This window comes from Pinus tabuliformis, chromosome 1_1 (assembly GCF_031772625.1).
Source record: "Pinus tabuliformis cultivar Carrire ecotype Pingquan chromosome 1_1, CPIR1, whole genome shotgun sequence".
NCBI classification, from domain to species: domain Eukaryota; kingdom Viridiplantae; phylum Streptophyta; class Pinopsida; order Pinales; family Pinaceae; genus Pinus; species Pinus tabuliformis.
In genome coordinates this window covers 815,110,501-815,127,066 of record NC_142297.1, presented here as the reverse complement: position 1 = coordinate 815,127,066, position 16,566 = coordinate 815,110,501, and positions in this window count along the sequence as shown.

Below are 16,566 nucleotides of genomic sequence, written 5' to 3'. Positions count from 1 at the left end.
GGTGTTGTTTCTCCTTGGGATCTGCTTCGATATCCTGGATGAGCAGCAAACAAAATTCGGTGGCTTTGAGCACCGCCGAAGAAGAGTTTATTGCTGCTAGCATGGCTTCTTGTGAGGCAGTTTGGTTGCGAAAGCTCTTCAATGAGTTGTTTGGATTCACATTGGATACCACTGTGATCCTTTGTGACAACCAAAGTAGGATTCGTTTGTCAGAGAATCTCGTATTCCATGATCGCTCCAAGCATATTGATATCAGATACCATTATATTCGAGATACGGTGCAATGGGGAGCTATAAGGCTCCATCATATCGGTATAGATGAACAGGTCGCCAACATTCTGACAAAACCCCTTGGGAAAGTAAAATTTCTGACTTTCCGTGAACAACTTGGAGTTGTTCAAAGACCCTCCAATGAGGGTCATGTATGATGCATTGAGCTCTGAGAGCTCCAGGGGGGGTGCGGGGTGCTTCTCTGAGCAACATATGACCACAAGATTATTCACTATCCCCTGGTGGTATACATGTACACCCCGTGGCGACATTGTAGCAGGATTGATGTGTTCTCCTGTGAGGCCTAGATTGATGTGTTCTCCATGGCAATTGTAGCAGGATTGATGTGTTCTCCTGTGAGGCCTAGATTGATGTGTTCTCCATGGCAGCCTGGATTGATGTGTTCTCCATGGCAATTGTAGTAGGATTGATGTGTTCTCCTGTGAGGCCTGGATTGATGTGTTCTCCTGTGAGGACATGATTGATTAGTTCTCCTGTCGAGGCATCCTACCCATGCAGTCTGAGACTCATGGGAAGTACCTCTCATCTGATCAATGAGCAAGGAAATGAAGTTAGGTACCATAGTAGTACCGATGGACGCATCGTTGTAACTACCATACTCCCTACGCTAGGATGACCTCCATTGATCTGGGATCAATGATACTAGTCTGGGACGAGTGGTAGGAGTTGTACCATACTATGGCACTGACTTCGGGTTGGTTGAGACTGGTCTGGGATCAGTGGTACATACTCTGAGACTAACTTTGAGTCAGTGGAGGATGATATTGGTCTGGGACCATTGGAGTTGTACTCACTATGACGCTGACTTTGGGTTGGTTGAGACTGGTTTGGGACCAGTGGTACATACTCTGAGACTGACTTTGAGTCAGTATGATACATCCTCGATCATTTCTTCTTCTTCATAATTCGGACAAAAGCAGAGTAGAACAGAACAATGCAAGAGCAGAGCAGAACAGAACGAAAAAAAGTACAGATCAGTGCAGGGCAGAACAAGAAAAAGCAAAACATGCAAAATAGAGCAGAGCAGGGCAAGGGTCAGGCTGTACAAGGCAGTGCATTTGATGGATGAATAGTAACGACCGATAGACAGATTGCAGATGAAGTTTTCCATGGTTGAGAGGGAGTGTTAAAATTGGCAACCAGGGCAAAAATTCATGTGGGTCATCTTATTCATGGCTAATAATATTTTTATTAGATTCCTCTCGTCGAGAGGTGTAGGATTGATATAAAGATCATCCAATTCCGATAAGTAGTCATGGAGATATGAATTTATTTTGATTATGGAATTATTATCAAGCCGAACTACAACTCGTGTAGGCTCAGAAGCCCAACAGTCGCATCTATTCACCCACCAACGTTGTGTATAAATATAAGAGGACTTTTCCTCATTTGGACTCACTCATCTCATCACATCTCTCTCTCTCTACTGCGTAGATATGAGTCTCTTCTCTACTGCGCTGAAATGGGTCTCTCTCTCTCACACAGGTGAAGCCGGAAGCTGTTGAATTTGAAGCTGCAACTGCAGAAGTAAAGATTGACTTGCGTGGCCTAGAAGATCTCCTCTTTGGAACTGCGTTGTAGGTTCATCTAAACCTCCTTTAAAATCCGCAACTTTTGGTGGTGGAATGAAGTCAATCTGAAGAACGGTTTGCAAGATATCGACTACCCTAGTTTGAAGCCAGAAACTGCTGAAACTGAAGCTGCAACTGCAGAAGTAAAGATTGACTTGCGTGGCCTAGAAGATCTCCTCATCTGAACTATTTTGTAGGTTCATCTGAACGTCCTCTGGAAGCTAAAAATTTTGGTGGTGGAATGAAGTCAATCCAACTGTCGGTTTGTGAGATATGGTCTGCCCTAGTTTGATAATGAAGCCGCTAATGCTGATGCTACTGATCTAGGGTTTGCTACTGCTGATATGAATCAGATTTATTGTACTATTTCTCTCTGCTGAATTATTGAAGATAAAAGAAGATTTGATCAAAGGGTTTCCCCACATATTGTGGGGTTTGTCCCTGGCTAGCCGCCACATCTTGTGTCTCTTGTCTTGGCTTGTTTTCCGTCGATCGTTTAATGTTCTATCTGCACTTTACTTTATGTACATGTGATTGCTAATCGGTGGAATATAATAAGAAAAAGAAGTAAACTGTTATAAGCATAGAACATACCATAACTTAACACATACCCAACCCAAAGGGTAAGGTTCACCATGAGGTATTGTTTCTAAGTTAAGTTTCTTAACAATTGCTTCAGAAATAAGATTGAATTGAGAACCACTATCAAAAAGAGTATCAACCTTATTATGATTTATGACCACTTTAATATGAAAAATCACATTCCTTTTCTTATCATTTAGAGATTTATAGGACTCATTAGAAGAACTGGTACTTGCATTATAAGCTATAGCTTTCATTCCCATAGATGTGATATTTGTTTCATCACCTAAATCGGATCCCAAATCTTGTTGAGTTGTAGCAGTAGTCTTTTGTTTCCCCTTGTTGTCAATCTTCTTTGGCCTCAATTCTAGATGCAACTTCCAGTAATGGCCTTCATCATGACTACCATTCTTGCAATGTTTGCAAGTGAGTTTCGTTTCCTCTCTCTTAATAGTGATTTCCATCTTACCCTTTCCTTTTCCTTTCCCCTTTGACTTATCAGCAAATGGCTTGGATGGTTTCTTTGAAGTATCTTCTCGCACATTCTTTCCTCGATTTTCAATATGCATAGCTTGTACACACACTTCATATAACTTGGTTTGGTTAACCATAAGAATAGTGTGTCTAATATAGCTACGTAAACCATGAATATACTTCATAAGTGTCTCTAATGTATCTAAAGGAATACTCAAAATTAAAGTTTTCTTACGAAATTATTAAGTATAAATTTGTACATTTTGACCCTTATCTTGCCTAAGATTTTTCCATCTCAACAATTCTTGTTTTTTATATGCCAATGGATAAAATTGTTTTCTCAAAGTAGCCACAAAATCATTCCAAGAAGAAATAATCTTACCTCTTTTCTTGAGATCTTCTTGTGTTTTTTCTTCCTACAATATAAGAGTTGTTCCTCCCAACCTAAGAGAATAAATTTTGATTTTGGTGACATTATTATCAAAGTTTTGGATCCTACAATATACTTCAATTTTCCTTACCCAATTATCCAACTTTTCAGCACTTAATTCTCCATCATATATTGGCAATTCAAACTTTACATCAAGCTTAATTAAAGGGGATTTAGCATGTCATTTATGCCATTTTTGTGAAGAAGTAGGAGATGAAGGGGAATATGGTGAATAGGGAGGCGGAGGAGGAGGAGGAGGCCCACCACCATCACTACCATTACCATTATTGTGACCATCCGGTGGCTTATGATAACCATGAACTTGCTCTTTTGGTTGGAAACTTGCAATTGCATTGTCCTCTCATCAAACAATAGTTATACCATGTCACCCATATCAAGAAAATTCTTTTTGAATTCTCTCTCTACTATAGAAATACCATCATCTTCTTCACCTGCCATGGTTTTAGAAGAATAGGAAGGTGGTCTTCTTGAGCCAAATTATGGATTGAATTATTCAAGTGATCTTTCTCCTTTCTTGAGTTTGTATCTTGTGAGCATATGAAAACTTGTAATCCCTATCAAAAATTCACACAACCAAGAGCTCTGATACCAAATTTGATCCAAAAATGAAATTAAGTTTTTACTAAACAAATTACAAGTTATTTTATGTATCCTTATGCAACGAATCAAAATTGCAAAAAAACATAAAATTGATAAACATTTGTAGCGAAATAAAAGAATGGAGACTGAAAATAGAAGCAAGAAAAATAATACAAGTTGATAATGGAGTCCACCCCTCCTGGGCTATGTCTTTGGGTCCGCTTACAGTGTAACCGCTTTATTAAGATGCTAAAAATACTTAATTAAATCTAATTAAAAGCTCCAACTTGTCAAATTTATGCTTCCAATACATTCAGAAGACACCAAAACCCCTATTTTGGATTTTGAAGTGCTCAAGTTGGCCTCCAAATGGATGAATTAGGCCAAACTTTGTCTCTATCTGCAACTATACAAAACTTAGCCCTGCAATTTTTAAAACAAAGCCACTTGTAGCTCAATGGTGGAGTGCCTTGGTTATAATGGTGTAGGTCCATGGTTCAATCCCCATTGAGTGTGATTTCATGTGATATGTCAGAGGTTGTTTTAATTATATATGGCACATACTAATTTTTTCAAAGATTATTGTTTATCATATACTAAATTTATATGGCCCATGGCCTATCCATAGCATGGATAACGTTGGTTGATAACTCAAATATAGTAGATTGGATATGCTGATAACTTTGGAGGATAATCAATATGGTTGATGAACCACCAAAAATTCCAAGCTTTGCCAACCTTCTCCCATTATAGGTGGATAACCCATATGGTTAGCAGACTACCAAAACTAGTGGGCTCCGCCAGCCTTCCCCCATTATAGGCGACCACTATTCTTTAAATACGATATCTATACTCTACACATCAAGGACCATTGGCAATGTAGTGGTAAGGCATGAAGTTTGTCAATGATAAATTGGGTGTTCAAATCATGTTAGGTTTATTGGTTGATCCATACAAACTTTTGACCAACCGTGATAGGCCATGTGTCACCCTCTAATAGGGCCACGTGTCACTTTATGGTTGGTCGAAATTCAACCAACTAGAATATGCCACTTGTCAAAACCTAGAAATGCCATGTTTCAACTAGAACCATGAGCTTAGAACCCTGACCACCGGAACCCTGAATTAACCATTGACTATCGAAACCTTGAGAGTTGACTTTGATTTTGACCTTTGAATTTTTGAACTCTTTGAACCTAAACTTTGAAATTTCATAACCTTTTCATGCAATGTTTTTTTTTTCCCATTCAAGTTGTGTTGGAATCAGAGAGATGAGCACTACGTGTTAAGCTTGGCTTCATCTGCATTTGAGAACTTTGAATCTTGAGCATTTTCGGAAACTTTAAGCCTCTTTTAGATCCTCCAGATCAAGAGGTTCCTAGAGGATGAATATTTTCACATAGCTTACTACTTTATAATGATGACTAATGATTCTATTGGGGGTCATATTCATAATGAGGTAAAGAATAAATCCAAACATCCCAAATCTCCTCTACTTTGAACGCTTGTCCCCGGTCTTTGATATTTATCTCTCCAAATTTAATTGGAAACACAGGACAAATTTTCTTCTGTAGTTTTCCCAATTTACAAGATTGGTCATTTAAGGTAGCTTGATTAAATATTTCTCTCAGAGAAAGTCTTTCATGACTGTATCTAGGTAAAAGGTGAGGACCAATATCACTACAATAGACTTACGTAATAAAATAGTTCTTCAACCAACCAGTGGCCTATAGTTTCTAGGATTTCTTTAAGACTTTCACTGATTCCAGGAGGGGCTTTATCGAAAATAAATTCATGAAGAGGGATCATAACATAATGAAAAGTATCATAAATATTGAATTTTAGATTTCTTTCCCAAAAGATTGGGGCATAATTCTCATTGGGGAGTTGTTGGTTAACAGGATATTTCCATTTCATAAGGGGAAATGGGATTGAGGCAATAATGATATCCATTAGGAAAGAAAACATACAAAATATATGTTCGTATCTAGGAGGAGATACTAATGATAATTTCAAAGCATCTGTGATGTTTTGTGATAGAATATTGGCCCAATGAAGCACTTTGTCATGTAGGATACTATGGATTATGAGAGAATTTAATTTTATGATGTTCTAGATCGTTTTCTCCATATAGTCATGTTAACAATATAATAAATATTTTGATAGGCTTCTTAAAAATAGAAATGGTGTATTCCTTGGATGCTTTGAGATTAAACCCTTCTTCTTCTTGCAACCAACTTTCAATCACTTTCTGATAATTCTCCTCACATGGTTGGAAAACAATGTTTTAGAAATTGTTGAGGAATTCAATATCAATATGGATTTTAGGAATACTAATCTTATAAACGGTAGACATGACTTCTGGTTTCCAGGAGGCTATAAATTTTTTGTTGTGGTCTGACACAATGCGGTTTGGTATATCCACATGTGCGAAAATCTAGGAAATCATATCATAATAAGGGAATATTTTAATCCTAGCAGCTACCCGATAAAATTTTGTTTTCATAATTCCTTCCACACATTTATTTTGATTGAGAAACTCTAGAAATTTTCAGCCACTCTCTATTCTCAAAGAAATAAAAATTCTCCTCCCACTTCACAGTACCTTAAATTTGATTTTTATAAGTGGATTCAAATATCAGAGATGGGTTGAATCTATACTCCTTTGGTTCTAGATTTTCTACTTCTTTCAACTTTCCTTTATTTTCTCCATTGCTTGTCCCATTGCAAGTGATTTTCCCTTATTTCCCATTTCATCACTTGAGAACAAAAATAGAAAAGATGGTTTATCTCTAGTAAAAATTCTAAAATAAGGATGAATAATCCTTTAAGAATATGATTTTACCTAAACAAAATCGTTGAAACTAAGCTATTTATTTGCTAAAATTCAAATTTCTCTGAAATAGGCCTAACAATTTGAAGCATCATGCAAGATTAAAAATGAGTTGAGAAGTTATGGTTTTCGATTAAAAATTGGGGAACGTGTGGATTAGTTGATTTGACATGACTATTAATTTGGATTATTTAATCTAACTGTTTACTTTTGTAAATCAAGGTAGTGCATGAGAATTTTAATGTTGGGATAAAATAAAAATCATCTAAGCATGAAAAGGAGCAAATACATATTTCAAATCAATTTATTGAGAATCAATAAAAAAAAGAATGCATATCGAGGAAAAATTAATATTTTATTAGGTAGTAGGGGGTCGGGGATTTCAGAGGTCATATGGTTGCTTACTGGTTTATTAGGTTCTACTTACCTCTAACCTTGACCACAAGGAAGTCACACATATGAAAAGGTTGGATGATCATATAGTCGAGAGGTCGAGATTGATATGTGATTGGGAGTGATAGTAATTCAGTCTAACCTTGCAGTCGCGAGCTTAGAATTGGGATTGTGTGTTTAAGTTTTTCACAAAAAACTTAATCCGACATAAGAATTAATCAATTATTTTTTATTTTCTCCTTATATTTAAATTCTTTTGATCTTTTTAGGGAAATGAAGAAAATTTTATATACAAAGCTTTTCTTTTTTCCCTTTTATTAAAGAAAAAAAAGAGGGTTGTTGTAATCCTAATTGTTATGTGGAAAATTCACTTATGTAGACAAAAGTGAACTCCCTAGGTCTAATGGCATGATCTAGAAACAATAGGGGAAAAAATATATATTTTCCATAGAGAGAATAGAATATGGAAAAGATACCTACTTGGAATCTGTAGTAAGCCCTCCTCTTCTCCTTTCTTTTAAGCTCCAACACTAGCTCCAAGCACTATAAATGGAACTTGCAAAATGACTAAACAAGCAAGAGAACCATAATATCCACATTGCATAAAATAATGTCTCTAATAAATGAATCAAATAGAATTGAAATACACAAGATTCAACATGACATAAGTATAGGAAAAGAGAGTGTTTTTTGTATTAATAAATGACTTATTTATAGATCCCAAGCCTACCCTTGCATCTCTGGAATCTCTCCTAGCTAAAAGCCATTAGAAATGCAATTGGAAAATTTTACTACAGGTGCCCAGAAATAGAGGAATATGCCAGAACCACCTATGCACGCATCTGTGTGGAAATGGACTTTAGTGCCAGATTCCCAGCTGAATTAAACCTAACAAGTAAAGAATATGTGTGGAACCAAAAACTTGATTATGAAAGTGTCCTCTTAAAATGTCGATCCTTCTTTGAAACAGACCATCTAGCCAAAAATTGCCCAAAAGCCTCCCAGAAAAATTCTGCTAGAAAAAACCACCATAGATCTACATGGTAGGAAGGAGCACAAAAAGAACATTACACTGTCATCAAAGAAGAATACTCTAGAGAAAAATCTAAATCACAAGAAATCGGGCAAGAAAGAAACAACTCTCAAGACAAGTAGGGAGAAAGCCCCGCCCAACAAATCAACAGTTATGAGGATTCGAATACTGCACAAAATAAATCTTCATTTAACAGCCAAGTAGATCTCTTAGACCAAATTTATTCTCTGATTATCTTCAAAAGGACGAACATAATAGATCGCGAAGATAAGACACCAATGTCCCAAGAACCAGAAGAGATGAAGGAGATGCAAGATAAAGGAAGTTGGAAGACCATAGAGAAAAAAAAGAAAGTTACAGCCCCAATCTCACCAAGAAAGATGAGGAGCCAGATAATTAAAAACTAAGAAAATTATAGGTCTGATAGACCAATTTGGTCTCAGTGGACCTTAACCACCACCACCACCATCATCATCATCATATGGTTTACTTTGTAGATGTCTCCTCAATTGTCTTATCCTTCCTTTCCACAAATAAGACCTTCAAACTCAACCTTAATACATTAAGGGAGGATGATTCCTTAAGATCAAAGTAGCAACATGAGGGCACTAGTAATCTCCAAAATCTAACCCAGACTCATGGAACAAAGTATTTTTATAGGGTAAAAGTGGTAGTTTAGGATTTACCAATCTAGGCTTGAGATCCACATATGAAGGGGGATTATATCTAAGGATAAGAGATAAAACATCTAGAGTAGTAATTTGAGATCTCTATCAATGGTAAATGGTTAAAATCATTGTAGAAGCTTAAGGAAGGAGACATTTCATAAATATCTTTTATTTTTCCACAAATCCTAGAACCCTCACACCTACAAACTAGAGCAACCTATGCTAGTTAATGCAGGTGCTCAGTTATGAAAATTTCAACCATTACAAGTGGACTGAAGTGCAGGGTGCGTTGGGGCTAGAAACATGGTTTTTGAGCTGATGAACCCAAAAACTTAGCCATTTTAGAGAGGTGATGTTTAGGGCTTTGCAAAGGGATAATGAAAAAGTGTTAAGGATGTTGATTGATCTCGGTTTTCAAGCCTTTTGAGTGAATGCGACAAAATGACTTGTAACACTAACAATAACACTTTTAGTGACTTTTGTTTCTAAAATATATAAAATTTTGTCCTTACAAAATCAATAATATTTTTTAATTAAAAATTAAATAAAAAATTTATTAACTACAATAGACTAGTGCATCTATATAAAATAAATGACTAGTTGTAACACCCTCCTCCCACATCTACCTAAGTAACCAACCAACCGAGGTAAACCTGTGACGAAGTTACTATGATATGATTCAAATCCCTATGTGTCAGTTAAGGAAGTGGAATCAATGAAACACAACAACACAAACCTTCCATACCTACTGCAAAACACCCAAGAGTCATCCTGACCTTCCAGGTGATTAGCCCCTATCAAAAGCTAATTTTATATTACATTAATCCCCCTCCCACTCCTATTACATGAACATGAGCGTGACTATGAGCCCCCAGTCACTCCCACAGTATGGGTATTCCTGCGACTCGAGACTTTCCCAAGTAATTATGTTCCTGTGACTCCAAATTTTGTGCCACGTTTTCAGGCCCTAGGCTTAGGTCACTACCCATAACTCCATGACACTTCCATAAATCAAAGATAACAATGGAATAATGATAAAAATGTAATTACTTGAACAAGGACTTGATTGGACCCCTACTAGCCATGACAGACATTTTGTCAAACACATCACAAATATGCATTCTACGGGTTTGAGAATAGGGGTATCATACTCATCTGAGAATCACTAATAGGCATTGATGTCTAATCACAACTACATTACCATCTATTAAGCCATATATTCATTATACATCTAGTGATGAATGAAAACATGATGAGAGCCATACATTTCCACTATCATAAAAATCATTCACAATAAGCATATAACCAGCATAAATATCAAGGGTATAACAACCATATAAACCACATATAAACAAGTAAATTTACCGATAAAATACAAAGGAGAGAGAGAGAGAGAGATATTATTGATAATTACATAAGCCAACCAAGTATGGGACTTCTATGAACCACACGACCATAGACTAGGTTGAACCAAATATTTCTTTCATCCATTCACCCTCATTCCAAATTCCATGCATAAATGTGAGATCTCATGAAACCAATCAATCAAAACCATCCAGGGCTTCTAGTGGTCAAACCACCTCAACCCTCAACCATTGATTACACCTCATGGTCATACATCACTAACCATCACCAGATTAGTCGATACACATGCTTTCTGGGGCTCCAGAGCATTTGTTCCAACCAGAGCTTCTAAGACTAGTAACTCAACCCATAGTTGTTGCCAGACTTCCAGAACCTTTGTCCAACCAGGGCTTCCAGGACTAGTAATTGAACCTACCAGGGGCTTCCAGAGCATTTTCCAACCAAGTATTCCAGGACAAGTATCTTAACCCAAGTTGTTACAAGGCTTCCATAGTGTTTGTCCAACTAAGGCTTCGAGGAACTAATAAATCAACCCATAGCCAAAGGCACAAGAAACCAACCAGAAAACAAAAGTAAAACCCACAACACCATGGCTATCCAAAAAATTCCAAGGCTAGGAAAATCTACTTTCAATCTAGGCAATCCTCCATGCCAATGATAGATCATAACCAATAAACCACATACATATGTCATGTGTTCCAAAAATAATGAGGAAAACATACATGCAACTTGGCACCGGCAAGCGAAACCCATTTTAGCTACTGATCTTGATGTCCTCTTCCACTTTCCTACTCTTGCTTTGCCTTCTTGCTCCAAAACGCCAAGTATGCCAAACTCCTCCAAGAGTGCTCCAAGAAAAATCTAAGTTTCCAAGAGTATGAGAGTGAGAGAGAATAGAGAGACATCTTGAAAACTAAACTAACAAAAATCTTTGAACTAATCCTCATAATTTTTTTTATTAATGAGGCCTCTATTTTCTTCATTTTCCATTATTTTCCTTCATTTTCCTCCTCACATGCAACCTATGACCTTTCACCTCCCTTTTCTCCTAATTTCCATTATTTTCATAAATAAATGCCAATAAATATCATTTTTCCTTTCCAAATCCTTAGCCATTTCCTTTTCCAATTTCTTTAGCCATTAATTAATCACAAGTGATCCCCATCACTATTTTTTGGCCCAAAATTCAACTTGGAATACTTGTCCCATGACCTTGGTAAATATTTTTCCTTTATTAACTTTTACATGGATTTTTTAACTAGGGTTGTTACATAACCATCCCCCTTGGGGGAACACCATCCTCTGTGTTCAATGACACCTACAACCACAATACTTATATAAGAAAAACATATTTCCCGTGCAGATTTATAACTTAACTTGTTACAGTATTTAAAATGATCAACCTGATGAAAACAAACCATCATGACAATGTAATAACATGACAACCATAATTACATGACACCTATATCTCTTATTGGAGAATTATAATGTAACTCATGGCGGTATTTACATCCATATATGTATGTACATATACCAAAAAATCATAAAAAAACATATACCGAAACATATACTAAATACATATACCAAAACATTCACTCAACCAATGAATAGAGAAGGATATGTCACCTGCATCTGATCTCCCATCTCCCATGTAGCTTCATCGGGCCCAAAGTGCTTCCACAACACTTTAACCTACTCAATTTCTTGATTATGGAGCATGAGCATCTTTCTGTGTAAAATGCACTCAGATTCTAGTTGGAGTTCTTCTTTTGGATCCACCTACAATATAGACTAGTCAATCACGTGATCAACATCTTTAACATACTTCTTAAGCAATGACACATGGAAAAAATCATGGACTTTCATCATCTGAGGTAGTGCAAGTAGATAGGCTACTGGCCCAACCCTCTCAAGAATCTTGAAAGGTCCACAAAAATAGGGTGCCAACTTGGCACATGATCCAATCCTGAAGAAGATCTTCTTCAACTTGATGCCCAAATACACCACTCCCCAACCGAAAAATCCTTAAACAACTTGTTCTAATATGCATAGCTCTTCTGCCTATCCTATGTTGCTTTCATATTCTTCCTTATTTCATGCATTTCCTTTTCCATTTCTTCTAACATGTTTGTTCTAATCAATACCCTATTAACTAAATCACTCCACCTAATAGGAGTATTACAATGTTTCCCATACAATGGCTCAAATGGACTCACCCTCAAATATTCCTGATACCCATTGTTGCAACTAAACTCAAACAATGGAAGATACTCTTCCCACTTATGTTGTTGTTGCATCACATACATCCTCAACATATCCTCCAATATCTTGTTGACCCTCTATGTTTGTCTGCTATGTGCAGATGATAAGTTGTGCTGAAGGCCAATTTTGTACCTAATCCTACAAAAAAATTCTTCCAAGACTTGGAAGTGAACTTTGGATACCTATCTAACACAATCTTATATGGAACACCATGCAATATCACCACATCACTGAGGAAGACCTATGCTAAATCATTCATTGACTCAACCAATGGAATATACTCTTCTCACTTCTGTTGTTGATGCATCACTTACATCCTTAACATATCCTCCAATATCTTGTTGACCCTCTATGTTTGTCCTCTGTCTGTGGATGATAAGTTGTGCTAAAGGCAAATTTTGTACTAATCCTACAAAAAAATCCTTCCAAAACTTGGAAGTGAACTTTGGATCCCTGTCTAACACAATCTTCTGTGGAACACCATGAAATCTCACCACATCAATGATGAATACCTATGCTACATCATTCGTTGAGTATGTAGACTTAACAGGAATGAAGTGTGCAACCTTTGTCAACCTATCCACCATGACCATGATGAAACCATTGTGGAGTACTAAAAAGGCATGTTTTTGATGATCATTTTAGTGGCTTTTAAGTGGAACTTGTGAACCTTTTTGCATCATGAACTTGGAAAACAGTAAAGAATTATAACAAAACATGTGGGATTAATACGCAAGACTTAACTGCTGATAGTTGTCATTCTCCTGTGCAGGAAAGGGTGAAAACGAGGAGCTGTTGTTCCAAAGAAAAAGATAAGAACAGGGTAATTGCTGGCCCTTTGACGAGGGACCGAGTGCAAACAAGGCTTAGCAGATCAAGGCAAACCAGCCCGGAAAAGGAGGAGAAGACACCAGCTCGACGGAGGAGAAAAGAAATGATTAAGGATTAACAGTTTGGCGAATCCCTCAGGATCTTTGATCCTAAGGGATCGCTGCTTTATCTATATCGTTACTTAGACATCTCCGCTGTCACCTTTATATAAAGGGACAACACTGTTAGCTTTGGGGGGATTATGTTTTATGTAACTTCTGTTAAATATCAAACTTTGATCATCGAGTCTCATTGAGAACTGGTTCATTGTACCTTTGTTTTATGCATTAATATAAACTTGGTGATTATATTATCTCTGCATCTAGATTAACTTAAAGCGGTGTACTCTTGGAGGTTAAGGGCCCGGCCCTAGAGGACATTTGCTTCTGTATCACTACGATTTGATTTCTGCGTGGTTTGCTTATCATCGTTATTTGGTAATCTGACATGCTTTATAAGTTGACATCACATGCTCTGTTAAGATTCATTCATTAATGTTTTTACAGACAGAACTGTGTATTGACTCTGCATTATATTATTGATCCTTTTATATTTGATTGAATATTATCAGTCTTGATCGAATATTATTACTTTTCTGTTACAGAGCTCTTATGCTGTACATTCATGTTATAGAATTTATCTGAAAGTTGTGTTCTTTACGATTCAGGAGTAATGCTGTTCCATTTTGAAACACAGTCGTATTCCTGTTAATTAAGATTGATGCTAGATCAGATTACTCTTCAAGCGTGTTGTGCGTGTATATGATTTCCAAGCGCTGTTCCATAATTTATCAGAAATTAGTGATGTTCCATTAGTGTGTGATGTTTGGTTTGCCTTAAGAATGAAAGATTGCTGTTTGATTACAATGAGTGCATTTGAGTTAGTAGAATAGAGTTTGATTACTACTCGCGAGACTTAGTTGTTTGATTGCTGTTCCATTTCAGAATTGCTGTTCCATTTTATCATTGTTGTTCCATTCCAGATTTGCTGTTCGATTTCTTATTTGTTGTTCCATTTTTCTATCTGTCGTTTCATTTACTCGCATTTGTTGTTTTGGTGTGAGAGACGATCTGTGGCTGTAGTGAGCCTCGACATTTACTGTCTAGCTCCCAGACCCGTGGTCCATGCTCTAATTTCCTTTCCATCAGTTTCCAAAGGGATGGGCTATCGCTGCCGAACCCTTGACTGATATGTTGCCCAGCTTTTGAGTGTGTGATTTATTCCTTTAAAGTAACTTAGTTCTAGACAAGCATCCGTTTACTCTTGTATTTTTAAACGTTGTACTACTAGCATTACTTTGGCAAATGATAGCCTCAGACTGAGACACTCTTTGAAATAACAAAACGCTCCCGGATTGACATATTAATGTGAGGTAATTAGAGGTGAAAGAGACCCTTTTTATAGCTCTACATTTTGGCGCTGTTTCCGGGGAAAGAGTGTAACGATTTGTCTTTTTCAGAGTAGTGTACGAACCTGCTAGCGAATAGTTGGATCTTAAAAACGGAAGGTAAGAACCTATGTGCGGAGCATGTAAAAGCCCTGCTCCACTGTCTGCTTTCCTAACAGTTTTGTTGTTGCTTTGTTTGAATAGAATTTAGTAGTTCATTTGAGTGCATGACTAAGCAGAAAAAACTAGAAAAAAATATCAAACCTCCATCCAAACCTGAAAAAGCTAAGGGGCTGGTGACCCTTGGCCGAACGACCTTCATAGATGAAATCTATAAGAAAACAGAATCTCAGCCATCAATAGGCCCCAAGAAAATCATTTCTAAACAGCTACTAGTTCCCTTCAGGCCACAGGATCACCATCTGTAGCCTTTGCTGAGGTGCATAGTCAAACTAAAGAGCAGGACTTTCAAGAAATTGAAAATTCTACTCCAGAACTATTGCAGGAAGGGAATTTCAGCAACTTTTGTGAAGGAGAAGGAGAAACAGGGGAAATCGAGGAACCAAAATCTCCTATTGGAACAAATCAGCCATTAAATAGCCCAAATAAGGGGAGCGCTGCAAAAATCATTGTTGAAGGAACCCAATCTCCTCAGACATCAGGTATTCTCATTATCCTAGATAAAGGAAGCGTTATTAAAACTATTGATGTCAAAACTGTTCCCTCTCAACCTAGGAATACCCTCCTAGATATCCCAGAAGGTTATTGGCATATATTCGATCCTATGGCTCAGAACCAGCCAAATGCTCAAACCTCTACATTACAATATCCTATAGTGGATTCTGCAGCAAATGTGCCCATGAAAGCTATCCCTCTTCAACATATCCCTACATTTCACGGTCTCACATCAGAAGATCCAGATGCATTTTTATTCGAATTTGATGTGTTGTGCAGGGGATATGATTACACCACCGATCCCCAGAAATTGAAATTATTCCCCTCTACATTAAAAGGGGATGCTTTAAGATGGTTTATGGGACTAGGTGGTGGGGTTATAAACAATTGGGATCAAATGAAAGAATCTTTCTTAAAAAAATATCAGGACTATTGTAGGTCTAGAGAATTAAAAGACGAAATATTCCAAATGACAGCCAAACTGAATGAAACATTAGAGGAGTATGTGGAACGTTTTCAGTACAATATACAAAGATCTCCTTATGCATCACTACCTTTACCTGATAATGTGTTAAAAACTGCATTGATAAGGGGCATGAAGGAACAATGGATTGAAACATTAAACATCATGGGAAAAGGGGATATTTATCAAGAGAATTTTGCTGACATCATTGATTTATGTATCAAGAGTTCGAGAGGCAGCACAAGAGTAAAACCGACAGAATATGATCGGTTTGTAAGAGATAATAAAATACCAGCAGAAGGAGTAACACGTGTAGAGATTGGAAATCTATTAGAAAATTTTAAAACTAATATTCTGGGGACACTAACTACACAACTTGATATTATGCAGGCTAAACAGAAGTAGATGGAGGCAGAACAAAATTTGGCGATCTTCTGTTCCCGGTGCAGGGAAAAGCATAGTCACAAGGAATTTCCAGTGGATACAGTCCAAACATGCGCCATCTGTACAAAAGATCACCTTACGGAGAGCTACCCCTCACTTCCTGGATTAAAAGCAGTATATAAGGAAGCGGAAGAAGAACCAGAATCGGTGTACTTGATCAACCAGCGCCGCCAGTGGCAGCCGAGACAATCTGGTATGTTTCCAGACCCAACTTCTTCTTTTTAG